A 13,446-nucleotide genomic window follows, 5' to 3' on the forward strand; every position below is an offset into this window, starting at 1 on the left:
GGGATTGCCTTGATCCCTGCCTCCTGTATGATGTCATGAACCTCTGTCCAGAGTTCTTCAGGCAGTCTATCAGATCTAACCCCTTGAATCTATTTGTCACTTCCACTGTATAATCATAAGGGATTTGATTTAGGTCATACCTGAATGGTCTAGTAGTTTGCCCTACTTTCTTCAATTTAAGTCTGAATTTTGCAATAAGCAGTTCATGATCTGAGCCACAGTCAGCTCCAGGTCTTGCTTTTGCTGACTATTTAGAGCTTCTTCATATTTGGCTGCAAAGAATATAATCAGTCTGATTTTGGTATTGACCATCTGGTGATGTCCATGTGTAGAGTTGTCTCTTACGTTGTTGGAAGAGGGTGTTTGCTATGACCAGTGCATTCTCTTGGCAAAACTCTGTTAGCCTTTGCCCTGCTTCATTTCATACTCCAAGGCCAAAGTTGCCTGTTAGTCCAGGTATCTTTTGACTTCCTACAGTTTCATTCCAGCCCCCTATGATGAAAAGGACATCTTTTTTGAATATTTATATAAATTCATGAGTGAGCTCTGCTGGAGGCTTGGTTTTATGACCTCTTGGATTTTCTGTTATATGGTTTTCAGATCCTTTTTGCCTCTTCATAGTGATAGATACTCATCATGAGTAAGGATCCATGTTGAACATTGATTCGTGCCCTCTTTACTTTGTTGATAATGAGACTGCACGTGCATGATAGTGAGTGGCTCTTTCTGGGAGGGTGTGGATGGCTTACTGTAACCTGATCTGCACAAAACGTAGTGAGGAGCAGAATGGCTGAAACTTTGAAAAGGGTAAATGAAAAAGGGAAATTTGTTACATATTTTTGGAATTCTGGGTCATTAAGATCAGACTTCCAGGACCTGTTGGCATGTGAGGGTCTTCGGTTTTCTAGGGATATGGGCTGAAGCACTGCCTGGGGTTCTGGGTGTCAGAAAACAGTTGTGGATGAAGGCTTACCCAGTTAGGTGATGAATGTACTTTTAGCAAAGCAAGAAACTCCCCCTAACTCAAGAGAAAATTAAGCTATATATTCCCTGGTGGTGAAAAATGCACTTATTCAAAATCTTCATTCCAGTTGTTTAAGTTCCTAAGAGAGCTGTGATCATTTAAAAATCAGGGTATCTGAGTTTTAGAATAGTAGTAATTTAATGTGTATTATGCACCAGACACCACTCTAAGCATCTCACATGTGTTACTTCATTTAATCCTCCAAGTGGCTTACATCCAACTTAGAAGGAAGAAGCACTATTTTTAGAAAAGAGGAAACTGACCCAGAGAGGTCGTCAGCTCATTACTGGGTGTGACCCTGGTCCCCGACCACCGTGCTCTGAAGCACAGAATTTCCTGACTCTTGAAGAGCACTGGACAGGGCCCTCTGGGAGGATGTAAGAAACACTGCGTGGTAGCAGGAACTCAGGGTGAAAAGTGAGAATGTGGCCTGGGTTGCAGCACCAGAAGCTCATGGTTGCCCCCAGTGATTTATTGATGCTCCTTCAGCTTCCATTTCCCCATTTCTAAATAGGGTGTCTTAATAATTCATAAAAACATCAATTTTTGTCACTGTCAAACGGATGTAAAGAGAATTTTCTGGACTATTCAATACTATTATGCTTTTCTTTTATTTTTTTTCTTTTAAATAAAAATAAGCATGAGCATAGAACTTAAAATAACTAAGATTGTCAAATGACAGTGACTATACCTGAGACTGGTAGCATCAAAGATAGCAAAAGTCGTGCACCAAGGATCTTAAAACTGGACCTTTCCTCGAGGGTCTGAAGATTTTGCTGAACAAAGGAGAATAAATATCTGTGTATTTATAGGCAACGTGAATTCATAGGAAATAGTTTTTTTAAAAAAATTGTCAAATTTAGAAAGACACCACTTTATTTACAATCTTCATTTTAAAGTTTGTATTTTATTTTTTAAAACAGTTTCAGAGATACACTGAAGTTGCAGGTACACTATGAAGGACTATTCTTTTTCTGAATCAGTTGGAAATAAGTTGTCAACATTATGCCTGATTGTCCCTGAATACTTTAGTGTGTATTTCCTACAATGTAGCAGACACTTATTCATAATACAACCAGCAATATCATGAAGTTGACACTGATATATTGCTGTTATCTAATCCTCAGATCCCGTTGTTTTGATGGTTGTTCCAATAACATCCCTTATGGCATCCTTTCTGTCTTTCTTTCCTTGGACATTTGCCTCTTTTTGATTTATATTATCATGTGTACATATGTCTTATCTTTCAATTTAACTATAAATTCCTTCAGTTCAGTTCAGTTCAGTTCAGTCACTCAGTCATGCAACCCCAGGGACCACAGCATGCCAGGCCTCCCTGTCCTTCACCAACTACCAGAGTTTACCCAAACTCATGTGCATTGAGTTGGTGATGCCATCCAACCATCTTATCCTCTGTTATCCCCTCTCCTCCTGCCTTCAATCTTTCCCAGCATCATGGTCTTTTCCAACGAGTCAGCTCTTCGCATCAGGTGGCCAAAGTATTGGAGTTCAGCTTCAACATCAGTCCTTCCAATGAACACTCAGGACTGATCTCCTTTATGATGAACTGGCTGGATCTCCTTGCAGTCCAAGGGACTCTCAAGAGTCTTCTCCAACACCACAGTTCAAAAGCATCAATTCTTTGGCGCTCTGCTTTCTTTATAGTCCAACTCTAACATCCATACGTGACTACTGGAAAAACCATAGCCTTGACTAGACGGACCTTTGTTGCCTAAGTAATGTCTCTGCTTTTTAATTATTTTAATAATTAAAATAACATTTTAATATGTTTGTCATGACTTTCCTTCCAAGGAACAAACATCTTTTCATTTCATGGCTACAGTCACCATCTGCAGTGATTTTGGAGCCCCAAAAATAAAGTCAGCCACTGTTTCCACTGTTTCCCCATAAATTCCTTACTAGTAGGATTTTCATATTCCATGCTTAGCATGACAGTTTATGTATAATATAATAATTACTAGTTAATTAAAGAACGATCTGAGAGTTGTACTGGTTTTTGCTCTTGGTGTGGTTTTATCAATGAAAGAGATGAAAATGGTGAATGTCACTATTTCAAAGACTGTACTTTTCTGAAAGATCAGTGTAAAAAGTAATGTTGCTTTCTTAAATATAATTTCAGAAATATGTATTCAAATATTCAGAACTGATAACTACCTAAGTTTTTACTTCTATTTAGAAGTAAATCTAGAAGTCTAGAAGTCATTACTACCCCAGAAATAGTTCATCGAATTTTTGTGTGGTTTTTCTCAAACAGTATTTTAAATTTAGTGAGTGACGTTTTGTTGTAGGCAGGTTCAGTGTGTTCGTCTCCTTCTTGTTAATGCAGTTTCAGAGGCTCTTGCCTCAGAAGATGCTGGAACTGCTGGAGGAAGTTTTCCCTTTTCCCAGGTCGCCTTGACCTTTGAATTCCCAGTGGATTGACTGCATGTGCGAACTTTCTCGTCCCTGTTCATTGATCCCAAGGTGAACCCAAGACTTGGACCCAGTTATAGTTTATTTATTTTGTGCGCAATGCGGAACACAGTTCTCCATGTTTTTCAGTTGCTAAAGCCTGCGTTTACCTGTGAGTCACAGAAAGGAGGTGGCAGCCACATGACCACGTGTCTGTGTGGACCTCTGGGGCCCTTCCCGTGTCCCGCCCCCCTCCAGCCTTTACAGCTGGAGTGGAGCTGCATCAGATAGGCTGAAGCTTTGTTTCTGCCTGAGATGGGGTGACTTTCCTGAGCCAACCCTCCTCTCCTGCCCTTACACACAAGGCACAAGAGAAGGTGTGGTTCCAGCCACGTGAACCCACTATGTGTGCCTGTCCCCAGGCGACTGGGGTTCCCCTGCACTTCTCATTCATCGTGTATTATAAGGGGCAGCACCCCAACCCAGTGGAACTGCAGCGGACATTTCATGTCTCCTCTGTGCTGTTCAAAGTTTGGGGAGAGCGAGTGGACAGGCTAGGCAGGGCCAGCTCAGTGACACATCCTGGCCCTTTGCAGCGCACCACCCCCCCATCCCCGCCTTTCCTGGAGCATGCCCAGCCCATCGCAGCTGTATCACCACCACTTCCTCTTTATCTAAAAAATCCTGTACTCAGCCATAAAAAAGAAAAGATAGTACACAAATTATATACTTTTGAAAATACTCCTGTGGTGCAGTTGAAATAAACCCAGGGTTTCAGAAATTTATCTGTTATAAAATGTCAAAGAAAGTGTCTATTATATAGTTATAAATTAATATTGCTAGTCTTTACCTGTTACAAAATAATTGAACATATAGCTTTTACAGTGTCTTTTTCCAGTTATGTTTCTTCTTACCAAGAATTACTATGAGAAAATGTCATCTTAACGAGGTCCAGCGTCAGAGTGGAATGAGATGATCTCTGTTTCTTTCCCCTTGGATATATAATCAGTGAAACATCCATAACTCAACAAAGATGCCTTTGCTCAGCACATCAGGTCTCTGGAGAGTTCCTCGGATCTGTGCATCTGAAGGCGGGTGGGTAGGACATGTAGAGAAAGCGGAGCCTGAGATAGTGAAGGTGGTTCCTGTGATCCTGGACTGGCTGCAGGCTCAGCCCGCATCCCCAGGGAGCCTGGCAGCACTGGTCAGGCAGCTTGTGTAGTTCTCCAGCCTCCTGACCACTGAAACGCCTGAGCCATGGGAGCTGGGCATCAGGGACTCCAGCCACCTGCCTCCTCACCCCCCAGGATTGTGCCTGTGGACCCCACACCCTGGACATGCAGGAGGCCCCGGAACGTGGTGGAAGTGACCCATGTCCCAATAACACCAGCAGCAGTACCCATGTCATCTGCAGCACCTGCAGAGGCCATGCAGGTGGAGACACACAAATGTACGCCACAGCTCCGCCTACTGGAAATAGAAGAAAGCACTCTAATTACCGATTTTTTTAAATGTTAGCTCCTAGTAGCTCAGCTGCAGAAGGCAATGGCACCCCATTCCAGTACTTTTGCCTGGAAAATCCCATGGATGGAGGAGCCTGGTAGGCTGCAGTCCATGGGGTCGCTAAGAGTCGGACACGACTGAGCGACTTCACTTTCATTTTTCACTTTCATGCATTGGAGAAGGAAATGGCAACCCACTCCAGTATTCTTGCCTGGAGAATCCCAGGGACGGGGGAGCCTGGTGGGCTGCCGTCTATGGGGTCACACAGAGTCGGACACAACTAACGTGACTTAGCAGCAGCAGCAGCAGCAGCAGCAGCAGTAGCTCAGCTGGTAAAGAATCCACCTGTGATGCACGAGACCTTGGTTCAATTCCTGGGTCAGGAAGATCCCCTGAAGAAGGTATAGGCTACCCACTCCAGTATTCTTGGGCTTCCCTGGTGGCTCAGCTGGTAAAGAATCTGCCCGTAATGCGGCAGACCTGGGTTTGATCGCCGGGTTGGGAAGATCCCCAGGATAAGGGAAAGGCTACCCACTCCAGTATTCTGGCCTGGAGAATTCCATGGACTGTATAGTTCATGGGGTCACAAAGAGTCAGACATGACTGAGCAACTTTCCCTTCCCTTAAATGTTAGAATCAAGTTAAAAAATCTTTACCTAAAGAAGAAAGGTGTTGCCTACTTCACATGTGCCTGCAGAGGAACAGCTCATCCAGCACCATGAAACCAAGGTAACATTGTGTTTCAAAAAGGAAACAACAGTCCTACAGGAAAAAAACTTAAGGAGTATCATCCAACTGAAATATAATTCAAAATGGCCATTGTGAAGAAGCACAGGAAAACTCAGAAAGGCATTACAATGAGATCAGGAATAATATTATTGTACAGAAGGAATTCTTTACCAAAGAGGCTGAAGCTCTAAAAAACCAACAAACAGAAATTCTGGAGCTGAAGAACTCAATTAACAAGATGAAAAATTCATTAGAAAGTACTGGAAACAGAGCAGACCATGTGGAAGAAATAGTGAGCTCGGAGATATAAATCTAGAAATGATTCAGATAGAAGAGAACAGAGAATTAAGATCTTTACAAAGTAAGGAAATCCTACAGAAATTCTCTCATTCTTTTATAAGGGGCAACAGAGTGATGGGTACCCAGAAGGAGAAGAGAGGGAGAAGGGGGTAGAGCGATTATCTAAAGAAATAATAGCTGAGAACTTCCCAGACAGGGGAAGGAAATGGATATGCAAGTCCATGAGACTAAGAGAACTAGTTACCTCAACACAAAAAGATCTTCTCCAATACACATTATGTTAAAACTGTTAGAATTCAATGACAAAGAATTTTAAAGTCAGCAAGAAAAAAAAAATGGAACCCTACAAAGGAACTTCCATTGGGCCATCATCAGATTTCTCAGCAGAAACCCTGCAAGCCAGGCAAGAGCAGAATGACATTCTTAAAATACTGAATGATAAAAATGATAGATGGGGAAACAGTGGAAACAGTGTCAGACTTCATTTTTCTGGGCTCCAAAATCACTGCAGATGGTGACTGCAGCCATGAAATTAAAAAACGCTTACTCCTTGGAAGGAAAGTTATGACCAACCTAGACAGCATATTAAAAAGCAGAGAAATTACTTTGCCAACAAAGGTCCATCTAGTCAAGGCTAAGGTTTTTCCAGTGGTCGTTTATGGATGTGAGAGTTGGTTGGTGAAGAAAGCTGAGTGCCGAAGAATTGATGCTTTTCAACTGTGGTGTTGGAGAAGACTCTTGAGAGTCCCTTGGACTGCAAGGAGATCCAACCAGTCCATCCTAAAGGAGATTAGTCCTGAATTTTCACTGGAAGGACTGATGTTGAAGCTGAAACTCCAGTACTTTGGTCACCGATGCGAAGAGCTGACTCATTTGAAAAGACCCTGATGCTGGGAAAGACTGAGGGCGGGAAGAGAAGGGGATGACAGAGGATGAAATGGTTGGGTGGCATCACCGACTCGATGGACATGAGTTTGGATGGACTCCGGGAGTTGGTGATGGACAGAGAGGCCTGGCATGCTGTGGTCCATGGGGTCGCAAAGAGTCGGACATGACTGAGCAACTGAACTGAACTGATCAGAGATGTGGTGAGGTACCAGCTCCTCGAAGATACTGAAGCACTGCAGGCCATTGTCATGGAACAGGACGCCAAGGCAGATGCCAGGGAGTATTAGGTGAGCCCTGGCTGGCAGAGGTGCCAAGTGCCTGGTGTCCAGATGGGGCCGAAGAGGTCACTGGGCCTCAGTCAGGCCTGCAAAGTTCGAAAGGGCTCTGTGTGCTCTGGTTTATGGCTAAAGCGGAGGCCAGAGGACCCCCATGTTCTCTCACACCCACATTTTGGATCACCTGTGCAGATGGCTCCTCTGAGCAGCTGGGAAAGAAGAGACCATCCCCAGCGCGCCCGAGTCAGGAAGAGCCCCTTTCCGCCGGCTATGTGCCTCCGGCGCCATCTACTGGCAGAGAGTAACATTGTGTTCACAGGGCAAAAGGCAAGATGTTGAAAGACCTGTCCACTATGTGAAGAATGGGGTCAGTGGGGTAAGCTGAGGGCTGAGAGTCAATAACAGGCATGAACAGTAGGGAGGGAGGGTTGAGGCTTGGGAGGTTTGTTGTTATTTTGCTTATAAGTCCCATGTCACTTGTGACTCCATAAGACTCAAGTCTTGCTCATATGAAGGTGCCTCTGGAAGGAAAAATTTATCTGTGCACTTGGATCTGGCTTGGGGTCTCCTTGGAACTATTTCAAACTTTATTGTGCTATATAACTGTAAATATTCATTTCAGATCTGAAACAGTATTGGAAAGATACCTGAATAGTCTTAAATTTGCCATAATGTTTAATAATGGTATTTTAAATTTTTTATTTATTTTTTAACTGAAGGATGATTGCTTTACAGAATTTTGGGGTTTTCTGTCAAACCCCAGCATGACTCAGTCATAGGCATACATATATCCCCGCCCTTTTGAGCCTCCCTCCCAGCTCCCTCCCCATCCCACCCCTCTAGGTTGATACAGAGCCCCTGCTTGAGTTTCCTGAGTCACATAGCAATTTCCCACTGGCTATCTATTATACATATGGTAATGTAAGTTATTCTCTCCATACATCTCACCCCCTCATGTCCATAAGTCTGTTCTCTATGTCTGTTTCTCTATTGCTGCCCTGCAAATAAATTCTTCAGTACCATTTTTCTAGATTCTGTATATATGCATTAGTATACGATATTTATCTTTCTCTTTCTGACTTACTTCACTCTGTATAATAGTCTCTAGGTTCATCCACTTCCTTAGAACTGACTCAAATATGTTCCTTTTATGGCCGAGTAATATTCCACTGTGTATATGTACCACAGCTTCTTTATTCATTCATCTGTTGATGGACATCTAGGTTGCTTCCATGTTCTAGCTATTGTAAATAGTGCTGCAATGAATGGGATACACATGTCTTTTTCAATTTTGGTTTCCTCAGGGTATATGCCTAGGAGTGGGATTGCTGGGTCATATGGTGGTTTTAATCCTAGTGTTTTTTAAAGAAATCTCCATACCAGCTCCCATAGTGACTGTATATATTTACATTCCAACCAACAGTGTAAGAGTATTCCCTTTTCTCCACACCCTCTTCAGCATTTATTGTTTGTAGACTTTGTGATGATGGCCATTCTGACTGGTGTGAGATGATATCTCATTGTAGTTTTCATTTGCATTTCTCTAATAATGAGAATGATGTCGAGCATCTTTTCATGTGTTTGTTAGCCATCTGTATGTCTTCTTTGGAAAAATACCTGTTTAGGTCTTTTCCCCACTTTTTGATTGGGTTGTTTGTTTTTCTGGTATTGAGTTGTATGAGCTGCTTGTATATTTTGGAAATTAATTCTTTGTCAGTTGTTTCATTTGCTATTATTTTCTCCCATTTTGAGAGTCATCATTTCAACTTGCTTATAGTTTCCTTTACTGTGCAAAAGCTTTTAAGTTTAATCAGGTCCCACTTGTTCACTTTTGTTTTGAATTTCCATTACTCTAAGAGGTGGGTCATAGAGGATCTTGCTTTGATTTATGTCATTGAGTGTTCTGCCTCTGTTTTCCTCTGAGAGTTTTATAGTTTTTGGCCTTACATTTAGGTATTTAATCAATTTTGAGTTTATCTTTCTGTATGGTGTTAAGAAGTGTTCTAATTTCATTCTTTTACATGTAGCTGTCCAGTTTTCCCAGCACCATTTATGGAAGAGGCTGTCTTTGCCCCATTGTATATTCTTGCCTCCTTTGTATCTGTTCCATTGGTCTATATTTCTGTTTTTGTGCCCGTACTATACTGTCTTGATGCCTGTAGCTTTGTAGTATAGTCTGAAGTCAGAAAGGTTGATTCTTCCAGCTCCATTCTTTCTGAAGACTACTTTGGGCATTTCGGGGTCTTTGGTGCTTCCATATGAATTGTGAAATTTTTGCTTCTAGTTCTGTGAAAAATGCTATTGGTAATTTCATAGGGATTGCATTGAATCTGTAGATTGTGTTTGGTAGTATAGTCATTTTTACAATATTGATTCTTCCTACCCAGGAACATGGAATATCTCTCCATCTGTTTATGTCATCTTTGATTTCTTTCATCAGTATCTTTTAATTTTCTGTATACAGTTCTTTTGTCTCCTTATGTGAGTTTATTCCTAGATATTTAATTCTTTTTGTTGCAATGGTGAATGGGATTGATTCCTTAATTTCTCTTCCTGATTCTTCATTCTTAGTATATAGAAATGTAAGTTATTTCTGTGTATTGATATAGTATCCTGTGAATTTGCTAAATTCACTGATGAGCTCTAGTAATTTTCTGATAGTATCTTTAGGGTTTTCTATGTACAGTATCATGTCACCTGCAAACACTGAGAGCTTAACTTTTTCTTTTTGATCTGGATTCCTTTTATTTCATTTTCTTCTCTGATTGCTGTAGCTAGGACTTCCAAAACTATGTTGAATAATAGTGGTGAAGGTGGACACCCTTGTCTTGTTCCTGATCTTAGGAGGAATGCTTTCAGTTTATCACCATTGAGAATAATGTTTGCTGTAGGCTTATCATATATGACCTTTACTATGCTGAGGTATGTTCCTTCTATGCCCAGTTTTGAAGAATTTTAATCATAAATGGGTGCTGAATTTTGTCAAAGGCTTTTTCTGCATCTATTGAGATGATATGGTTTTTATCTTTCAATTTGTTAACATGGTGTATCACATTGACTGACTTGCATATATTGAAGAATTCTTGCATCCCTGGTATAAACCCAACTGGATCATGGTGTACGAGCTTTTCTTTTTTTTTGGGGGGGGGGTACCAAATTACTTTATTTGAAGGAATGGTACTAAAGAAAGAACTTAAGTAGATGTTTTGGTACAACTTATAGGAAAGGTGAAGGTAACCCAAATATGCATGCACTGCCTTGGTGACCAGAGGAGTCGCCCCTGTGGCTGTGGGAAGCCAGCTCAGCTCTCACTGTGTCCCAGGGTGTGCTTGTCAAAGAGGTACTCTGCCATGCCAGATCCAGGGGCCCCCGTCTTGTGCAGGTTGGTTACGTGGTCACCCTATTCTTTGATGGCTTCCACCTGCTCATTCAGGTAATGAGTCTCAATGAAATCACACAGATGGGGATCATTTTTTTCAGTGGCCAGTTTGTGCAGTTCCAGTAGGGACTGATTCACACTTCTTTCCAAGCACAGCGCACATTCCATTGCATTCAGCCCATTCTCCCAGTCATCACGGTCTGGTTTCTTGATATCCTGAAGGAAGATTCGGCCGCCTCACTGGTTCTGCAGCTTCATTAGTCTCTCAGCATGTTCCCTCTCCTCATGAGATTGGTGAAGAAAGTACTTGGCAAAGTTCTTCAAAGCCACATCATCGCGGTCAAAATAGTAGGACCGGACAGGTACACATAGGAGGCCTAGAGCTCCAGGTTGATCTGGCGGCTGATGGCAGCCTCCGAGTCCTGGTGGTAGTTCTGGCGCACCTGCGAGGGGGATGCGGTTGTCATGGCGGGCGGATGAGAAGGGGCGGCGGCGGCGACGGCTGCGCTGCGCTGGAGCGGCGGGGACCTTGGGCCGGTCGGAGGGTGTTGTCAAGTGGTGACGAGGGCTGGCTCTGAGTAGCCTGCTGGGACTGGGGTGGGGGGCGGTGGTTAGTGAATTCTGTTTGCTAAAATTTTGTTGAGGATTTTTGCATCTATGTTCATCAGTAATATTGATCTGTATGGTTTTGGTACCAGGGTGATGGTGGCCTCATAGAATGAGTTTGGAAGTGTTCCTTCCTCTGCAATTTTTTGAAAGAGTTTTAGAAAGATAGGCATTAGCTCTTCTCTAAATGTTTGATAGAATTCTCCTGTGAAGCCATCTGGTCCTGGGTTTTTGTTTTTGGGGGAGATTTTTTTATCACAGCTTCAATTTCAGTGCTTGTATTTGGGTTGTTCATAATTTCTATTTCTTCCTGATTCAGTCTTGGAAGATTGAACTTTTCTAAGCATCTGTCCATTTCTTCCAGGTTATCAATTTACTGCCATATAGTTGTTTGTAATAGTCCTTTATAATCCTTTGTATTTCTGCATTGTCTGTAGTTACCTCTTGTTTACCATTTCTAATTTTATTGATTTGATTTTCACTCTTGTTTTCTGGATGAGTCTGGCTACAGATTTGTCAATTTTGTTTATCTTCTCAAAAAGACAGGTTTTAGTTTTATTAATCTTTACTATTTTTTCTTTCATTTCCTTTTCATTTATTTCTTCTTGGATCTTTATGATTTCTTTCTGATGCTTATTTTTGGGATTTTTGTTCTTCTTTTCCAGTTATTTCAGGTGTAAAGTTAGGCTGCCTGTTCGATGCTTTTCTTGTTTCTTGAGGTAGAATTGTATTGCTCTAAACTTCCCTCTTAGAACTGCTTTCGCTGCATCCCATAGGTTTTGAGTTGTCATGTTTTCATCGTCATTTGTTTTGAGAAATTTTTTTATTTCCCTTTTGATTTCTTCAGTAACCTGTTGGTTATATAGAAACATGTTTAATCTCCACGTGTTTTTGTTTTTCGCAGTTTTTTTTCCCTTGTAATTGGTATCTAGTCTCATAGCATTGTGGTCAGAAAAGATGCTTTATACAGTTTCAATATTCTTAAATTTACTGAAGTTTGATTTATTACCCAAGATGTGATCTGTCCTGGAGAATGTATTGTATGCACTTGAGAAGAAAGTGTATTCTTCTACATTTGGATGGAATGTCCTGAAGATATCAATGAGATCCATCTCATCTAATTTAGGCTTGTATTTCCTTATTAATTTTCTGTTTTGATGATCTGTCCATTGGTGTGAGTGGGATGTTGAAGTCTCCTACTATTATTGTGTTACTGTCAATTTCTCCCTTTATGTCTGTTAGTGTTTGTCTTATGTATTGAGGTGCTCTTATGTTGTATGCATAGATATTTACAATTGTTATGTCTTCTTCTTGAATTGATCCTTTGATCATTATGTAGTGTCCTTCCTTATCTCTTGTAATCTTCTTTATTTTAAGGTTTATTTTGTCTGATATAAGAATTGCTACTCCAACTTTCTTTTGCTTTCCATTTGCATGGATTATATTTTTCCATCCTCTCACTTTCGGTCTATATGTGTCTTTAGGCCTGAAGTGGGTTTCTTCAGACAGAATATATATGGGTCTTGTTTTTGTATCCATTCAGTCAGTCTGTGTCTTTTGGTTGGAGCACTTAATCCATTTACATTTCAAGTAATTATTGATATGTAACAGACTGGTTCCAAATAGGAAAAGGAATATGTCAAGGCTGTATATTGTCACCCTGCTTATTTAACTTATATGCAGAGTACATCATGAGAAACGCTAGGCTGGAGGAAGCACAAACTGGAATCAAGATTGCCGGGAGAAATATCAATAACCTCAGACATGCAGATGACACCACCCTTATGGCAGAAATTGAAGAGGAACTAAAAAGACTCTTGATGCAAGTGAAAGAGGAGAGTGAAAAAATTGGCTTAAAGCTCAACTTTCAGAAAACTAAGACCATGGCATCTGGTCCCATCACTTCATGGGAAATAGATGGGAAAACGGTGGAAACAGTCAGACTTTAATTCTGGGGGCTCCAAAATCACTGCAGATGGTGATTACAACCATGAAATTAAAAGACGCTTACTCCTTGGAAGGAAAGTTATGACCAACCTAGGTAGCATATTAAAAAGCAGAGATATTACTTTACCAACAAAGGTCTGTCTTGTTAAGGCTATGGTTTTTCTGTTGGTCATGTATGGATGTGAGAGTTGGACTGTGAAGAAAACTGAGTGCTGAAGAATTGATGCTTTTGAACTGTGGTGTTGGAGAAGACTCTTGAGAGTCCCTTGGACTGCATGGAGGTCCAACCAGTCCATCCTAAAGGAGACCAGTCCTGGATGCTCATTGGAAGGGCTGATGCTGAGGCTGAATCACCAATACTTTTGCTCATGCAAAGAGTTGAC

The 13,446-nt window shown here is 41.4% G+C and overlaps 1 protein-coding gene and 1 pseudogene across 2 annotated transcripts in view; one reads left to right on the top strand and one right to left on the bottom strand.

Annotated features, from left to right (window-relative positions):
- Positions 1–13,446, top strand: part of FMN2 (formin 2) — a 358,232-nt gene that overhangs the window by 228,490 nt on the left and 116,296 nt on the right. The window lies entirely within an intron of this gene.
- LOC136158073 (ferritin heavy chain pseudogene) lies at positions 10,433–11,091 on the bottom strand (annotated as a pseudogene).

The sequence above is a fragment of the Muntiacus reevesi genome, chromosome 2 (assembly GCF_963930625.1).
Source record: "Muntiacus reevesi chromosome 2, mMunRee1.1, whole genome shotgun sequence".
Lineage (NCBI taxonomy): Eukaryota > Metazoa > Chordata > Mammalia > Artiodactyla > Cervidae > Muntiacus > Muntiacus reevesi.